Source organism: Typopeltis vanoorti, chromosome 21 (assembly GCF_054136105.1).
Source record: "Typopeltis vanoorti isolate ZY-2024b chromosome 21, IOZ_Tvanoo_1.0, whole genome shotgun sequence".
In the NCBI taxonomy this organism is placed as follows: domain Eukaryota; kingdom Metazoa; phylum Arthropoda; class Arachnida; order Uropygi; family Thelyphonidae; genus Typopeltis; species Typopeltis vanoorti.
This window is the reverse complement of record NC_143569.1, coordinates 83,624,502-83,643,028: the sequence shown is the minus strand read 5'-3', so window position 1 is coordinate 83,643,028 and position 18,527 is coordinate 83,624,502. Positions and strand designations below refer to the sequence as shown.

Sequence of the window (18,527 nt, the reverse complement as noted above, 5' to 3'; positions counted from 1 at the left end):
ACCTTATGAGAATAGGTTGAAGATTTGTGGGTTACAGAAACTGGTTGATAGATGGATAAGAGGTGATATGATTCATCATCATCATCATCATACGTATCAAGGATTTAGACCTAGCATGGCCTGTTCCGGCCTTAGAAGTCATCGTTGAATCGTTTAAGAGAACGTCCTGGTTTTCTTTTTCCTAATGGCTTGTACTTTAAGGCTTGTTTTGGTAATCTTTCTGTTTTCATTCTTTGAACGTGTTCCATCCATTTGTGTTTATATTTTTTAATTTTTTCTATTACTGGTTCTTGGTTTAATTCTTTCATAATATCTTCGTTTCTTTTGTGATCAAATAGGGTATACTTTGCAGTTTTTCTCATAAACTTCATTTCTGCTGTTGTTAATCTTTGTTTGTCTTTTTGTTTTATTGTCCAGATTTCGCTTCCATACATTAAGACTGGTAAGGCTAATGTATTGTATACTTTTAGCCTAGTTTGTTTTTGAACTAGGTTTGGTTTAAATATAGAGTTAATTACATCTGTTATTTTTAAATATTTTGCAATTTTTACGTTTATATCTTTTTCATTTTCATATGTGATCATACATCCTAGGTAGTTAAATGAATTCACCTGTTCTAAGATCTTGTTATCTATTACTATTTTAGTTCTTGCTGGATCTTGTCCTTTAAAGGCCATAGTTTTTGATTTTTCTGTTGATATTATCATACCATAATCTTTGGATATCTCATTTAGATTTAAAATAGCTTTCTGTAAGTTATCTTCAGAATTTGTAATTATTATTTGGTCGTCTGCAAAGAGGAGAGTGTTTAAGTTCCCTGTAGGAGAAAGTTTAATTCCTGGTGTAAATTTTTACTCCATTTTATTATTATTTCATTTAAGTAGATATTAAAAAGAGTTGCTGAGAGGGGGCATCCCTGTCAGATCCCTTGGTTTATCTCTCTTGTATATGATAGCTCGTGATTTAATCTTATTTGTATTTGATTATTTTCATATATACTTGTGATAGCTTTTAGGATATTATTTGGTATGTCTTTCTTTTAATATGTTAAATAATATGTTTCTTTTAACTTTGTCAAATGCTTTTTCAAAGTCAATGAATGCAATATGTGTTTCCAAATTATATTCTCTTCTTTTCTCTACTATTAATTTTAGGCAAAAGGCTGGGTCTATACATGATCGTCCTTTTCTAAATCCATTCTGTACCTCTAGAATAAAGTTTTCGGAATATTTCATTAGTTTGTTGTTTAAGATTCTGCTATATATTTTGTAACAGGAATTTAGTATACTGATACCTCTATAGTTTTTAGGGTCATCTCTATTACCTTTCTTAAAGATAGGAATCACAATTGCTTTTTTCCATTCTGTTGGGGGAATACCAGTTGAGTAAATTTTATTTAAAAATAATAAGAGTCTTTTTTTGAATCTTGTTCCTGCTTATTTATATAGTTCTGAACCTAGCTTATCTTCTCCAGGTGATTTTCCGTTTCTTGTTTCTTTCAGGCTGATTTCTAATTCTTCTTCAGTTATTTCCTTTTCATTTTCGTTAATTGTTTGCCAGTTGTCTTTTTTAAAATATTTGTCTGTCCACAGTTCTGTGTAGTAATTTAGAAATCCTTCTAATTTTAATTCAATGTTTTAGAAGAAGACTATAATTTCTTGGTTTCTTAACCCATTAATTTTCCTATAAGCAAGTATGTGCACTTGAAAAGAAATCCTGGTGTTAAAGTGCTTTTCATTCATAATTTTCTGTAATTTTATTATTAAAATTGCAGAATGTTATTTTGAAAATTAATGCTACTTTCTTTCACAACGTGAACCATATAGATGATGATGGATAGCAATGGAGATAGCATGCTCCTCTTTTTCATCAAATCGTTATTTTCCTTTATACCTCTCAATTCTAAGTGCTAGTTCATAGCTTAAATATAGGCAGTATATTGCACTTTATAATGTTTATTTACACCACAAAACCTGGAATGTTATTATTATTACATCCTCCTTGGAGTCAGCAAACTAGTTGTGGGAGGTTCATTCAATTGACAACATATTTATCATACTGAATTTTAAAATCCTTAACACTCCCTACATTAACAACATATTCTGATGATGCGTTTCATTTCATTCACAATTCTCCATGTAAAAAATCTATTCTTCACACCCTACTTCACCACACTGTTACATTCTTTTTCGTTTGTCACAATTTTTTTTTTTTTTTTTTTCATATCTGTAGAGCTTAAGTGCAGATCCTTGTTTTGTTCCCATAATTTCTTTACTTTTTGTCTAAGTATCTAGTTTTAATAATTCCTATTTGGCCAGAACCCACCATGTTCTTACCAAGGATATTCTTTAGCAGTTTTTTTTTTTTTTTTTTTTAAATTTCTTCTTGCATGAATATTACCTGGAACACTTATTAGGAAAATTCTTGTGTAATTTCTATTCTCTTTATCCCCTCCATTTAAGATGTCATCATCATCATCAAATTCCTGCCATGTACCCTCAAGGGGTGTACAGGATATGACAGTACTACATGAAAAATTTACATCATTACTAACTTCCTATCTACAATTTTCCTCCAAATCAGTCTGTTGCATGTCAAGACTCCAACATTATCAGATCTTATATTTCTATCGTCTAAGGCACTTTGTACCGTATCAAATCCGCTTATATCTTGGTCTTCCTCTGGGTCGTTTTCCTGCCAACCTGGCAGAGAACACTTGTTTTGCTAATCTTTCCTCTCCCATTCTATTTAAGTGACCATACCACCTGAGATTAGCTCTGCTAACGCATTCCTGGATGCTGACAATGTCAAGTTCTTTCCTAATATCCTCATTTTTAATATGATATTGCCATTGATGCCATCTGTTCAAGCCTCTAATCTTTCTCAGGACTCTTATATCTGCGGTCTCTAGTCTTTGATCAAGTGTTTTACTTCTGACCAGCTCTCAGGTCCATAAGTTAAAACTGGTTTGAACACTGTCTTGTATACAGCTAATTTAGTGTTCCGACTAATTTCTCTCTTATTCCATATGAATTTATTCAATTGACTTCCCACCATACCAGCTTTGCTGATTCTGTTGTCTATTTCTATATTTAATTTACCATCTTCAGTAAAAATCGTACCTAAGTAGCTGAAATGTTTTACTTGTCCACAGGTTCTCCATTCACAACACAGTTGACATTTTCAATGATTCTGCCTATTTTCATTGTCTTTGCCTTTTTATTGCTGACCTTCATACCATATCTATTACAACAGTTATTCAATTTAGTCAGAGAATCTTGCAGACTTGTAGTGGATTTATTTAGAAGTATAACATCATCCGCATAAAGCAAAGAACTGACATTAACATCTCCAATTCTGATATCAGGTTTAATACCACTTTCCTTCATAATGTGATCCATATAAATAATATATAACAGAGGGGATAATGTACATCCTTGTCTCACACCAGATTTAACATTAAACCATCTTCCTGTACTTCCTTCAATTCTAACTGCTGACTCACAACTCCGCGCGGTTAGCCTAGTGGCTATGCGCTTCGCAACCATATGCCTGGGGAAGGAGTGTCCTAGGTTCGATTCCCGTCGGTGACATGAGGAGCTGAAGGATCTTCCTCAGCCATAGCCAAGTTAGCCAGTCTTGGGCGTGGACAGCAGGGTTTTTCCCCAGTTTATTCTGGGGTTTTTCATCCCGCAAAGCAGGCAAACTGGCCTTGAGAACTCAACACTATAGGCCATAGGATACACCGGGGCATAAGGCTGACCACCTTATCCTGTAAACGGAGTGAGGTCCGATGATCAATGGACCCTCGACACCCCAAGGTAAAAGAGGGTATAAGGAAGATGATGATGATGATGTTTAATTTTATGTTTTCTTTGGTATCTGCATTTAGGTGTTTCAAAATCTTATATACATTGGGTCTTATTTTATATAAATCATGTTCTAAATTAGAAACAAATTTATTCCATGATTCTCTGTCTTTTTCTGACTTCTCTTTTAGCTATGGCTCTTATTCTTTTATATTCTATTTCATCTTCTAATCTTTTACTGCTTAACCATTTGTGATAGGCTTCTTTTTTCTTTTTAATTATTTCTTTGATTGTATTATCCCAGATCTTCAGTTTTTTTCTTTTATTGAATTTTTTGGTCTTTCCTAAGCTTTCATTTGCTGCTGCATTTAGTATCATTTTTATATTAAGCCATTCTATTTCTATTTCTTTATTTTGTTTTATTTTATCTAGATATTGGTTAATTCTTTGTTCATATGATATGATTGAGATATACAAATTGCTGAGGGGTTTTTACAAGATTAATTTAGTGGAAATATTTCAGAACAGGTGTGTTGGTGGGAGAACTAGGGGCCATGCATGGAAACTGAGTAAGATTGTAGTTAGCAAGGGTGTTAGAACTAGGTTTTTTTTGCTTTGAGAGTATTGAATGAGTGGAATAGGTTGTGGGTGCCATGGCTGTGAATGAGTACGAAGCGAAGTATGATAGACACTGCATAAATGTTGGATAATTCTTGACATGATGTCGATGAGTCTAAGTAAGGACTCCTTGCAGTTTCTCGTAATAATAATATTGCTATTATTCTAATTGTAGTATTCTCTTTTGTCACATATCCCTGATGTTTTTTTTTTTGCTGTTATTGATGGTTTTGATTTAAATTTTGCACAGTGATCAGCATGCCCACTGAATGTAGCTTAGATTCAAGAAACACTTAGAAAACAAAGAATGTCTTAGAACAGAAAGTAGTGAATTCATAGTTAACTTCCGAACTTTGTTTTATAGATTTTTCTATGAATTATGAAGCAGTGGTAATTGATAACATTGAAGGCAGTGCGATATAAATTCTTTATAATTCAATAATAGTAATTACATTTTCTAAATTAGTTTCAAATGGAACAATAATATTTCCTCATTTAAGTACCCAGCTATACATGTTTTTTTCCAAATGGAGTTTGGATATTCAATAAGGAAGCATAATTCTGAATTTGAAATCACTCGTTAGGAAAATTGAGCTCATAGTACTTTCACACTTCATTAGTGCAGAGAATGAACTATCTTCTCTTCTAAATGGAATAATCATAAATCACATTTCTCTACCTCAGAAAGTTATATGTATATGTTTTGAGTAAAAGATTTCATTAAACTGTATGCTGAATTAATGAATTTATGAGTAAGCAGTTAATACAATTTCTGGATGAAGGACTGAATGAGTAGAGATTAGAAGAAAGACAACGTGACAGTGATCAAGAGCACCTGTATTTTAATTCAATATTTGGATGAATCTATGAAACCTTTAGCCGGATGTTGTTGTTATTATTATTATTTTATGAGACACCTTCAGGGAGTACAAAGACTCATTGAGGGAGGCATCCATTCTAGAATTCTCTGTCACCACCAACATCTACACCAACTACAACTAACCGCAACCACACCAGAGCCACTGCTATCACCACTGGTATTTTCACAGATAATCGCAAACATCCATGCCCATGGTGGGATTCGAACCCACAGCCTTTCGGCTGGAGAGCAGATACACTAACCACTTGGCTGGCATTTGTAATGAACTAGTTAAATTAGTTATTGTGATCCCTGTGGGAAGGAAACCATTATATATATTTACATATCTAGTTGAAAGAAGTGAATTCAATGTTTATATCATTGTAATTATCAGATTAAGTTTACTTGGTGAGAGCAAGATTTTTTTTAGTGGATTTAAAGTTTAATATAAAAGAAAAAAGTTTGTTATAATTATCAGCTCTGTAATAATTCCACATATACTCCTTAACTGAAAATTCCACACATTTAGCTACCTTCCTGGTTAAGACTTCATGATCACTCTCACCAGTTTTCTGCAATGTAGTCTTCTTAATTATAGACTAATCCTCCCTATCAGTTATGAGATCTAGCACTCTCAGATCCATGGTACCTTCCATCACATGCTGCTGCTTCCAGTAATTATTCCTTAACAATTGCATAAAGGATGATGTGCCAACTTTATCCACATCATTCTTTGCATTTCCTGTCCTATTGCTGCAACCAACTATTTTGTTCTCTCTCTCTCTAGGTGACCTCAAAAGCACTACTTTCACTGACACTCAGTTGAACTCCTGCTCTTTTTGGTTGTAGTTTATCACTTGTCATTAGCAGTATCCCCCTCCCCATAATTTTCTCTCTTTCCTCACTGAAAATATTTTATCCCTCACATTCTATCCTATTTAACTATATCATCTTCTTTCAGCAACATCTTGTGGCCAGGAAGAACTAACCAATGCCAAAAAATCTCTTCCCTTTTCTGAATGTGTCTAGCATTAGTGTACATAAAGTGCAATAGCCCATAAGACCACAACTATCCTTATACTTTATATTAACTATCTCCCATTCTGATTTGCTACCTGCACACCTGCCCCCCCCCCAATTACTCTAGTTTCCTTGATTTTGTATCTCCATATTTCCATTTTCACTCCATGTTCATTGTCACTTTTTCAGATTCTAATCACCAAATCTGTTCCATGTGCAGACCATTCTCATAAGCACCTCTGTAGCACAATCGGAAGAGCGACAGTACGTTGTGCCATTTGATTGGAAAAGGGCTAAGTTTGATTCTTGTCATGATGGGAGGAATCTTTATATGTTTTTTTTTTTTTTTTTCCCAGAAACTCGGGTTTTTCATCCCGCATACAGACAAATCGGCCTTAAGAACACATGCAATTTACAGACAAAAAATACTAGTGGTGGTGGTAGTGGGCAGTAGATGGCATTAGTATAGATTATGATGGTAGTTGTGGTTGGTGTAATTAGTGAATTAAGTGGTGGAGATGGAGATTTGTAGAGTAGGTGCCTTCCCTTGATGAGTCTTTGGACCCCTTGGAGGTGTCACGAAATAATAATAATTCACCTTGTGAGTCTTTTCGTCCATTGAACTAACTGCACACATTCACAAACAGTAAATAATTTCTCCCACATAACCTATGCATTGACTCATTTGCAGTCATGGCAATGGAGACACTCACTATCTTTACTCTCTCATTTTTAGCCAGGCAAGATAACCTTTTTTTGCAATTTTTATATATTTATTTTTTTTTTACATAATCCAGAAATCTTGAGCAGGATAAAATTGAATTTCATATTGAAAAGAATAACATGCAAGAAAGTTTTAAAGCGAATAAAATTTGAGCAGCTCTCAGATGTGAACTGTAGACTAAAATACACAGATTATTGAAGAAAAAATGAAAGACTTTGAGAACAGAAACCAAACCTTGAAGATTCAGTGGCAAGCCTTGAAGAAAACACCGATTGATTCAGTGAGAGAGGCATGTGGTGAGGTTTTCTGCGAGGATAGAAAAATCAGAACTCCATAGTGACCACAAGTTAAAGATGCAGTGAAGGAAAAGAAGAAAGCATATCAAAAGTTCCTGGCAAATGTATTCTCTAAGAGCTTGTGCTCTTAGAGAATACAGAGACAAATGTGTGTAAAACTAGCTAAACGAAAGTCATTGGAGGACTTTGGCAAGAACATAGAAAATAAATATCAAGAAGGTGGCAAAATATTTTGGAGGTTGTTGAAGAAGCTTAGAAATGGAGGAAAGAGTACTGTAAAAGGAGTTAGAGATGATAAAGATGACTTGAAGACAAGAGGAAATTAGCTGTATAAAATTGCTAAATGAAACAAGCAGTGATAGCACAATGGTAAAAAACACTCAGCAGGCATATAGTCAGGAATACATATCCATACTTGAAGTAGAAAAAGCCATCAAAGGCTTGAAATGTGGAAAGGCAGCAGGAGTAGATGATATTCGACCAGAAATGGTGAAGTATGGTGTTATAAAAGTCTTACAGTGGCTGCACTACATAGTTCAGAAGGCCTGAACAGAGGGACAAATTCCAGATGATTGGAGTAGAGCTCTCATAGTACCCATATATAAAAAAGGAAATAAAACTGAATGTGAGAATTACAGAGGTATTTCCATTGGTGAGCTATAAGGGGCTCGCGAGAGCCCCCGCGAGCCCTTTGTTAAATTTTTCTCAAATTTGCAAGCCCCTTGTTCTTCTTGATTACTTTTTTATTTTTTCAAAAAAAAGAAAAAAATTTTTAAACATATTAAGCAACAAACTCATAAAATGTAACCTAACAAAAATTAGTCTATTCGGCAGTGTATAGATTATTTGGAATTATTGTTTCAACTTCTCTATAATGAATACACCCAAGTTTTAAAAAAAAATAAGCACATGTGCTTTCTTTACCCTTCTCCCATATTTGTTTGAAAATGATAGCCTTTAAGAGGTTGATTTGATTGTCCTCTCATGCTTTTTTGATTGGAATTTGTACACAAGCTGTATTAAGTGTATTAATGAAAGTTTTGTGTGAAATACGGCTTGTTTTTTTTTTTTTTTTTGCTAGACAATGCGAGCCCTTTGTTAAAATTTCCATAGCTCACCACTGGGTATTTCCCTACTGAGTGTTTTTGGAGATTTATGCAAGTATACTTGAGAAATGGTTGAGAAGAATTGTGGAAGAAAAGCTTGGTGAAGTACAAGCTGGATTCAGGCCAAAAAGAGGCTGTCAGGATCAGATCTTCACTTTATGACAAATAGTTGAGAAATCACAGGAATATAACAAAGATCTGTATTTAAGTTTTGTTGATCTGGAAAAGGCATATGACAAGGTGCCAAGAGATAATCTATTCAAAACGCTACAGAACAAAATGTATGGTGTCATTGGGGCATTATATCAAGCAATACGTAGTCTTTATTTGAGTTGTAAGTCAGCAGTTAGAATTGAAGGAAGTAAAGATGGTTTAATGTTAAATCTGGTGTGAGACAAGGATGTACATTATCCCCTCTGTTATTCATTATCTATATGGATCACATTATGAAGGAAAGTGGTTTTAAACCTGATATCAAAATTGGAGATGTTAATCTCAGCTCTTTGCTTTTCTAAATAAATTTGCTACAAGTCTTGAAGATTACCTAACTAAATTGAATAAGTGTTGTAATAGATATGGTATGAAGGTTAGCAATAAAAAGACAAAGACAATAAAAATAGGCAGAATCGTTGAAATTGTCAACTGCGTTGTGAACGGAGAACCTGTGTAATAAGTAAAACATTTCAGCTTCTTAGGCATGATTTTTAGTGAAGATGGTAAATTAAATATGGAAATAGACAACAAAGCTGGTATGGTAGGAAGTCAATTGAATAAATTCATATGGAATAAGAGAGAAATTAGTAGGAACACTAAATTAGCTGTATACAAGACAGTGTTCAAGCCACTTTTAACTTATGGATCTGAAAGCTGGGTTAGAAGTAAAACACTTGACCAAAGACTAGAAACTGCAGATATGAGAGTCCTGAGAAAGATTAGAGGAATGAACAGATGGCATCAATGGCAATATCATATTAAAAACGAGGATATTAGGAAAGAACTTGGCATTATCAGCATCCAGGAATGCATTAGCAGAGCTAATCTCAGGTGGTATAGTCACTTGAACAGAATGGGCCGGGAAAGATTAGCAAAACAAGTGTTCTCTGCCAGGTTGGCAGGAAAATGACCCAGAGGAAGACCAAGATATAGGTAGATTGATACGGTAAGCAGTGCCTTAGACGATAGAAATATAAGATCTAATAATGTTGGAGTCTTGACAAGTAACAGACTGATTTGGAGGAAAATTGTAGATAGGAAGTTAGTAATGATGTAAATTTTTCATGTAGTACTATCATATCCTGTACACCCCTTGAGGGTAGATGGCAGGAATTTGATGATGATGATAATACAGAAACTCCACTTACCTCCACTCAGACAATAACAGTTTTAACATCTGTTATTAATACTTCAACTTGACATTTAAAACTTTTACTTGCTAACATTTGTTGATGATATCGTGCAGTGTTTGTTTTCTATATTTGGCACTATAGAGATATTCATTTTTGTAACTAATCTTGCGTGTTTATTGTATTAGCTATGACATTAGTACAGGCTGTCATTTTTAAATTAGCATTTAAGAAATAAACCAATAATGCGAATAACTTTCATTGCTGTATGACTCTTCAATTCAAAATAGTTCATAGATTCTTTAATTTCATTTTTCTCTCAATCTATGAATCTAACATAGATAAATAGTAAGCCATTATCAGCAGTGTCTGTTGACTAATCTAACTGAAGAGCATAAATCTTTGACCTTTTAATTTGTTGTTAAAAGTTATTGTTGAACAACTGAAAATAATTGTCAAAATCCTGAAATGTAGAAATGCAGCTGTAATAGATGATGTTTGACCATAGATGTTGAAATATGAAGACAAAACTTTTGCAGTAGCTATATTGCATAATTCACAAGGCCTAGTCAGAGGGTTGACTTCCAGATCATTGAGTAAAGCTCATAGTTCCCATCTATAAAAAGAGCAGTAAACTGAATGAGAGAATTCATAGATCTTTCTCTATTAAGTGTTCCAGGTAAGATTTATGCAAGTACTTGAGAAGAGGCTATGAAAAAATTGTTAAAAACAAACATGGAAAAGAACAAGCTGGGTTCAGATGAAATAGAAGTTGTTGAGATCAGATTTTCACCTTATGACCAATAATTGAGAAATGGTAGGAATATAACAAAGATCTGTTATATTACTACTATCTACCTATATTTACTTAAGCTTTGTAGATCTGGAAGAGGCATATGACAAAGTACCCATGATAAAATCTTTTCAAAATGCCACAGTTATATGGGATAAATGGAGCATTATACAGAACAATGCATATTTAAGTCTATATTTAAGTTGTAAGTCAGCAGTTAGAATTGAAGAAAATACAGTAAGATGGTTTGTAAAATCAGATGTAAGACAAGGGTGCAAACTATCACTGCTCTTATTCATCTATATAGATCACATTATGAAAGAAAATGGCATTAAATCTTGATATTAGAATTGGAGATATCAAACTTAGTGTGCAGATTATGTTGTATTCCTAAACAATTCCACTGCAAGTCTCTAGTATTCCCTAACTAAATTGAATAATAGATGTAACAAATTTGACATGGAAATCAGCAATAAAATGGCCAAATTGTGAAAAAAGACAGGAACATAGAAACATAGAAAACTACATTCTGAATGGAGATCCAAAAGAACAAGTAAAATATTTCAGTTTTTAGTGAAGATGGCAAATTAAATTTGGAAATAGACAACAGAATAAGCAAAGCTAGTATGGTAGAGAGCTAGATGAATATATTTATATTAAGAACAAGACTAGCCAAAACACTGAACTAACAGTATACGTGTGTTCAAACTAGTTTTAAGTTATAGATCTGAGAGTTGGGTTAGAAATAAAGCATTTGATCAAAGACTAGAGACTGCAGATATGAGTGTTCTAAGAAAAATTACTGAAGTGAACCGATGGCATGAATGGTAGAATCATATTAAAAATGAAGTTATTAAGAAGGAACTTGACAATTATTAGCACTCAAGAATGTATGAGCAGAGCCCATCTAAGATGGAATGGTCACTTAGAATGGGACAGGAAAGGTTATTAATCAGGACTTTGATGGCAAGATGGCAGGAAAAAGAGCTAGAGGAAGACCAAGATCTAGGATTGATTGTCAGGCCCTAGAAGACCAAATATTAGATATAGCAATATTGGAGTTCTGACAAGTAATAGATTAATTTGGAGAAAAATTGTTGATAGGAGATTAGTAATAATGCAAACTTCATCATGTTGTACTGTCATAGTATCTTGTACACTCATTGAGAGTATTTATCAGAAAACTGACACTGAAGCTGTTGATGAATTTAAAAGTTGCTGTCTGGGGATGTCTGCTCCCCATCCAACAGGCTGCAGGTTGAATTCTGCTACAGGCTTATTTGTGATTGTCAGTAGGCTGGGATGTCAGTTTCATCACCCAGTATGAAATGATTGTCTTACTTATTGGATGTGTGAAGCTTGAAAAAGTTGTATATTTATATACAACTTTTTATTATACGTAATAAAAGCTATATATTGGAGGTGTGAAGCTTAAAAAAAGTTATATATTTGGTCTCTTGAACAGGTTTCCTGGATTATGCAAAAAAAAATAAATAAAAATGCAACAAAAATATAAAATTAATAAAAAAATCCTTAGCTCACCTGCCATAGTACTAATGAAGTATAGGTTAACAATCTTTCTTGAGTGAGAGTCACTTAAAAAAAAATAGAGGCTTTCAAAGGGTATCACTAGAAAGAAGTGTTGTTTTTATTCTCTTATCAAATTCATCCCCTAACATTACATAGGCTATATCTAAGATGCAAAGATTTTATGACTTTGCAATGCCAGGTAACATCAAAAATTATACTTTAAGAGCCTACTGGGTTTTCATTATCTATGTGTGTATATATGCTGTATCAGTGTTTTCTGTGATTTAAAGTCATTCTCATTTCTTTTTTTAAGAAGCCTCATTTGATATATTTTGATATCATTAGTGCGCTTTTATTTTCAAATGCCTTTTGAATTTTGATGGAACCATAGCATTATTAAAAAATACCTCTGTGCAGACAACACATTCTGGGCAGTCTTTATGCTTGAATCCATATGTCATGTAGAAAGGATCATATGTGCATTTCCTCTGTATACTTCCAGCTGTAGTGGTTATATTTACATTGACAACTACCATCAGGGACTAACAATTATCGTTATTGTTATTATTATTATTATTATTACGGGTATCTCCATGGAGTCAGTAGACTCATCGCGGGAGACCCAAACTAGCAAAACAATATCTGTCATATCTCTTCTTGAATTCATTTACAGACGAAGAGCTCACAACTAAGTCAGGCAATGAATTCCACTCATTCACCACCCTCCAGGCAAAAAACCTTGTTCTGACACCTTTGTTAACCACACTCTTCTTTAATTTCCAGAGATGACCTCTTGTTCTTCCATCACTTTCACACAGCTGAAACATTTCCCCTGCATCAATCCTATAAAAACCTTTTAGTAATTTGAATGTTTCTATCATATCCCCTCTTCTTCGCCTATCAACCAATCTCTGCAATCCACAAGCTCTCAATCTATCAATGTACGGAGCATTTTTTATATCACTCACCAACTTGGTCACTCTTCTCTGAACCCTCTCCACAGCCTCCTCATCTCCAAGGAATCCAGGTGACCAGACCTGAGCACAGTAATCCAAATGTGGAAGTATCAATGCTTTATAAAGGGGAATAATAACCTCTTTATCTCTGGATGTCAGTGTGTTCCTCAACAACCAAGTAATCCTATGTGCAATCTTGGACACCTTAGCAATGTGTCCTCTGAACTTCATCTCCCTATCTACCAATACCCCTAAGTCCCTAGCCTCATCAATCTCTTGGAGTACCTTTCCATCGATGTAGTACACAGCTGGTAATCTTTTAATCCTAAAATGCATGACTTTACACTTTTCCACATTGAACTGACATCCATTTTCTTTTGCCCATTTTACCAGCTTATTTAAATCCTCCTGCAAACTTTCAACATCAGCTTGATTTTTTATTGCACTACACAACTTTGCATCATCAGCAAACAACTGAATATCTCCCTTTAAGCCGTTTCCTATATCATTTATATACAAATTAAACAACATTGGCCCAAGCACAGAGCCCTGAGGCACACCACTGGTCACCTGCCTCATTCTGGACTCGGCTCCTCCATACACCACCTTATGGTATCTCTCCCTGAGCCATTCTCCTATCCATATCACCAATTTAATATCCATTCCCATCTGCTCCAATTTGCGTAACAGTGTTCTATGGGGTATCCTGTCAAAAGCCTTAGCAAAATCCAGAAGTACCACTGTGTAGCCAGTTCCTTTGTCCAACTCAGATGTTATTCTATTATGAATAGTTAATAGATTGCTAAGGCAGGATCTACCTTTAACCAAACCATGTTGGCCTCTATAGAGTATCATATCCTGATCCACCCATTCTTGAATTTTGTCTTTAACCAACTTTTCCAATACTTTTACCACTACTCCTGAGATGGTGATTGGTCTGTAATTCAATACCGCAGTTTTAGAGCCACCCTTATGCAAAGGAACCACTTTGCCTAACTTCCACTCCCTAGAGACCATACCAGAGTTCAAACTTAAGTTAAATATCCAGGTGAGAGGGGTTGACAATTCATTTGCACATTCACGCATCACCCGAGCTGATATTCCATCTAAGCCTACCGCAGTGTTTGCATTTAAGTTTTGCAGTATATTTAATACCTCTGATTCTTTAGCTTCAATTCTCACATTAGGTATTGCTGTAGGTATAGAGATATCCTCACTTGGGTGATAGACTTTTGAAAAGTGATCACTCAGTAACTCGACTATTACATCTGATTTTGTCACCTCAATACCATCAGCACCCACTAAGGTTATCCTTCCGAAGTCATTCTTCCTCTTACTTGCCACATAGCGGAAGAACTCTTTGGGATTACCCTTGATCTCTTTGGCTAAGGTCTTCTCATAATCTGATTTAGCTTTTCTTACTATGCTGGTAACCTTCCTAGCTTGAGCCTTGTACTGCTCATGGGTGTCCTGATTGCCTTTCTCCTTGTAAATTCTCCATAACATTTTCTTTTTTTGCAGTTCAAGCTTGATACTACTGCTCATCCATCTAATGCCTGCCTTGTTTGACCTCCTAACCATGGGGACGCAATCTGATATTGCCTTCCTCAGATACCCGCTGATTTTATCCCAAGCACTGCTAACATCTTTCCCTTGCAATATGTTCTGCCATGGGATGGCTGCAAGCTCACTGCGAAGCTTGTTATAATTGCCTAACCTGTAGTTCCGTACATACCCCTTCTTAATAGAAAAATCCACAGATTTTGCAACCTCCCAAGTCAATACCACATGATCGCTTTCACCAACTGGAGGTAACGAGGACACCTTACTTATGCATATAACCTCTGAACCCATAACCAGGTCCAACACTCTCACACCACGTGTCCCTTCAGTTACGTGCTGTTTCAAGTAATTATCTCGTAGAAGATGTATGAATTCCATTTCCTTTTTGCTACGTGATATTTCCTCCTTCCAATTGATATCACCGTAATTAAAATCCCCCATATTGTTAGTCATTGATGGTATTGTTAGTATCATATTGTTAGTCATTGATGGTATTTGCTCTCCGGCAGTGTCAATAGTAGTACTGTCATTTAAAAAAAAAAAAGAAATCTGATTTGGGCTGTTTACGCACATTGAAAAATTTAATAAATGATTATAGTAATATTAACGCCTTTACTGTCGTAATAATTGATTAGTCAGTTATCAATGTCTAAAGACCAATTATATGCATTATAAAATGCATATAATTTTACGAGATAGTATTTTTCCCATTCAATTGAAGGTTTTTTAGGAATCACATCTAATACAAATTATAATTATCTGTGTTCTCTGGACCCACTACAAATTTTAGTAGAACTCTAGGGTTCTGTTGAACAGTTTAAGACAGACTGATATATATATATATATATATATATATATATATATATATATATATGTACACACACACATATCAGTTTCTAGTACTTTAGCAAGTACAAGCGAATCTAGGTTAATACATTCAAATATCTAGGCTACCACTTATCTTATGAAAGAGAGAAAGGCATGCAACATAAAATAACCAATTATATAGGAATAACAAAAACTATTAATCAGATATTAAGTTCAAATTTAATAAGCAAGGAAACAAGAATAAGAATCCATAACTCAATAGCGAAACCTCTCCTAACATATGGTTCAGAATCCTGGACCATAACTCAAACAGATAGAAAAAAACTGATTGACTACATCGATCTTTATAGAGAGAGAGAGATGGAGACAACATACAGAAAGAATGAGTGAACTCTCCAAAGTGATACAAAGATATCGACCTCAAGGGAGAAGGAATAGAGGGATGGCCTTTGAAAAGATGAGAAGAGACTGTAACAGGCCACTAGGCCTATTACTGGAAAAGAAGAAGTGAATCTAAATATGCCTAATAATATGTAATAATTTATTATTGTATATATTTATTTTGTTTACATTAAATATTCCTTTGTTTTAATAGCCGTTTTCCTTTGTAGTTCTTATTATATCAAGTTTCAAGTCAGTGTGCTATCAAGGATATGAATCTAAACCAACCCCTGTAAAAATTTGATTACTGTTAGTGTATATTTACATGACTGGCATTTAACTTGAAGGTAGATTAAGTAAATTAGATTAAGACGTGCTTCCTATGTTGCCAGCCTACCTCAATATGAGGTTCACAAGGATAACTATTCCTCAGTAAATTGTTATTACTACTTCATACATTTCCTGTACAAAATAGCCATAAAAATTAATATTCAGTGTACCATTGTACAAAAATTTTGTCTACTCTTGCTCCTGTACATTTATTATTATTACATGTCACCTCCACATATATGTTTTTAGAACTAGGGAATATTATAAATCCATCCTTATTTCATAGTTGAATGTATTGAAATGGAGAATGTTTTGAAAGAATGAGTCAGACTCGTCGCATGAGGCCCACTCAACCAGCAACGTCTATCATATTATTGAACTTTGAAATCATTTAGACTTCCTGCATTAACAAATGTACTCCAGCAATGCATTCTAATCGCCAACAACTGTCCACCTAAAAAATCTTCTCCTCACACCCTTCTTCGCTACATCTTTATATAACTTACAGGTAGCCTTTCATTCTTCCTATCTTACCATCCACTCTTTTTATAATTTTTTTTTCTATTTATCTGGTAACATCCTTTAACCAACTTGAAGGTCTCTATCATATCTCCTCTTTTTCCCCCATCCACCAGACTCTAATCTACATTCCCTCAACTACTCTGCATAACCAACTCCAGAGTCCTGATATCATTTTGGTCATTCGCCTTTGGATTGTCTCTTAGTGTGGCAATCCAAAGGCGAATAACCAAATGAAAACTAGGTAACCAAATCTGAGCATAATAGTCCATGTGTGGTCTGACCATTTATTTGCCTTATATAGAAGCACCACTACATCTTTATCCCTATATGTCAGTGTACTTATAGCAGCAATGCAATGTGTAGTCTTTGCAACACTTGCAATGTGCTGTCAGAACTGTAGCCCACTGTTTAACATTACTCCAAGATCCCAAATCTCATCCATTTCCTGAAGCACAGTTCCACCAATACAGTACAACACCTTACATCTCTGCATCCCAAAAGTGTAGCTACTTTGCATTTATTAATATTAAAACTACAACTCCACTGAGAGAATAAAACCATTGGCATTAGAGTTGCCTTGGACTGCACTGCTTAAAAGACAACAAGCTAAGCCCAGGAGCCCATATATTCACCTTTTATTGGTGCATTTTCTCATAAGGGGATATTCTCATAAGCTCTTTGGTCTATATTTTTTCAAAAAGTTCATCATCATCATCAAATTCCTGCCATGTATCCTCAAGGGGTGTACAAAAGTTCTGTTTCGATAATTTGGCTGTGAAATAAAGATGGATTTGTAATATTTCCTATTTGTGTTAATTTACTTCACCGAATTAACTCATGTATCACAGACCCTGGTAAACAACGGCTATCCAATAAATTTAATTAAAAAGATTCTTCATAGCAACCCCACACAACAACAATCTCCCAAGACTCAATATAAATCCTCAATTGCCATCCCTTATGCAGGAACAGTGCCAAAAAAAGATTGCAACACTCTTCAAAACTTTTGAAATTAAGAGTAACTTTCAAACTGATCAAGACAATCCAAAACATGTTAAGGTCACCAAAAGACAGCAATGCCTTCTTCAAATACACTGGAGTATACAACATCTCTTGCTCTTGTGGTCTAAACTACATAGGTCAGACATCAAGAAGTCTTGAAATAAAAAAGGAACACATAGGGGATGTTAAAAACAACAGAATAGATAGTTCCGGATTAGCCAGACATTGAATGGGATAAAAGTTCCATGTCTTTTCTAGAAGAAAATTTCTGGTGTCGCTATTTCAAAGAAGCCACAGTGATTCTCTATTCTTAAAGCAGCCTAAACAGAAATCAAGGAATGATCCTGCCTGACATATGGAAAACTCTAATAAGATTACTAAGCTTGCCAGAATTTAATTTCGTTGTAAACTACAGGGCATGCATACACAACAATAACTAATGAAACACACGCTCCATGCATGTGATATTGCGCGTCTTTTTAATTTTGTTATATTTTATATTTGTTCTATGTACTAGCGACTTTGAGTTGTCTCTACCGTTTGTATGCCCTGAAGAAGCCAAACACCCCAGTTGGTGAAACTTGTTGGCATAATTTATCATTAAATTCATTGGTCCAAAAAAACCCCAGTGTAATCTTCTAAAATTAATTACATCAGAGGCTGTTATAAATGGGGTAGCAAATCTTCCTTCAGTTGGTTGGTGAGAGGGAGAGATGATGAGGTGATTACTTTTTTGCATGTATAGTGATAGGTGGTTGGAATGTCTGTTGTGCCTATGCATAAAAGCAGCACCATCTGAATTTTAATTTTAAAGAAAAAATATAATTAACTGTTAAATATCTTTTAT

The 18,527-nt window shown here is 34.6% G+C and overlaps 1 protein-coding gene across 1 annotated transcript in view; it reads left to right on the top strand.

Annotated features, from left to right (window-relative positions):
- PCID2 (PCI domain-containing protein 2) overlaps positions 1–18,527 on the top strand; it is a 191,431-nt gene that overhangs the window by 14,862 nt on the left and 158,042 nt on the right. The window lies entirely within an intron of this gene.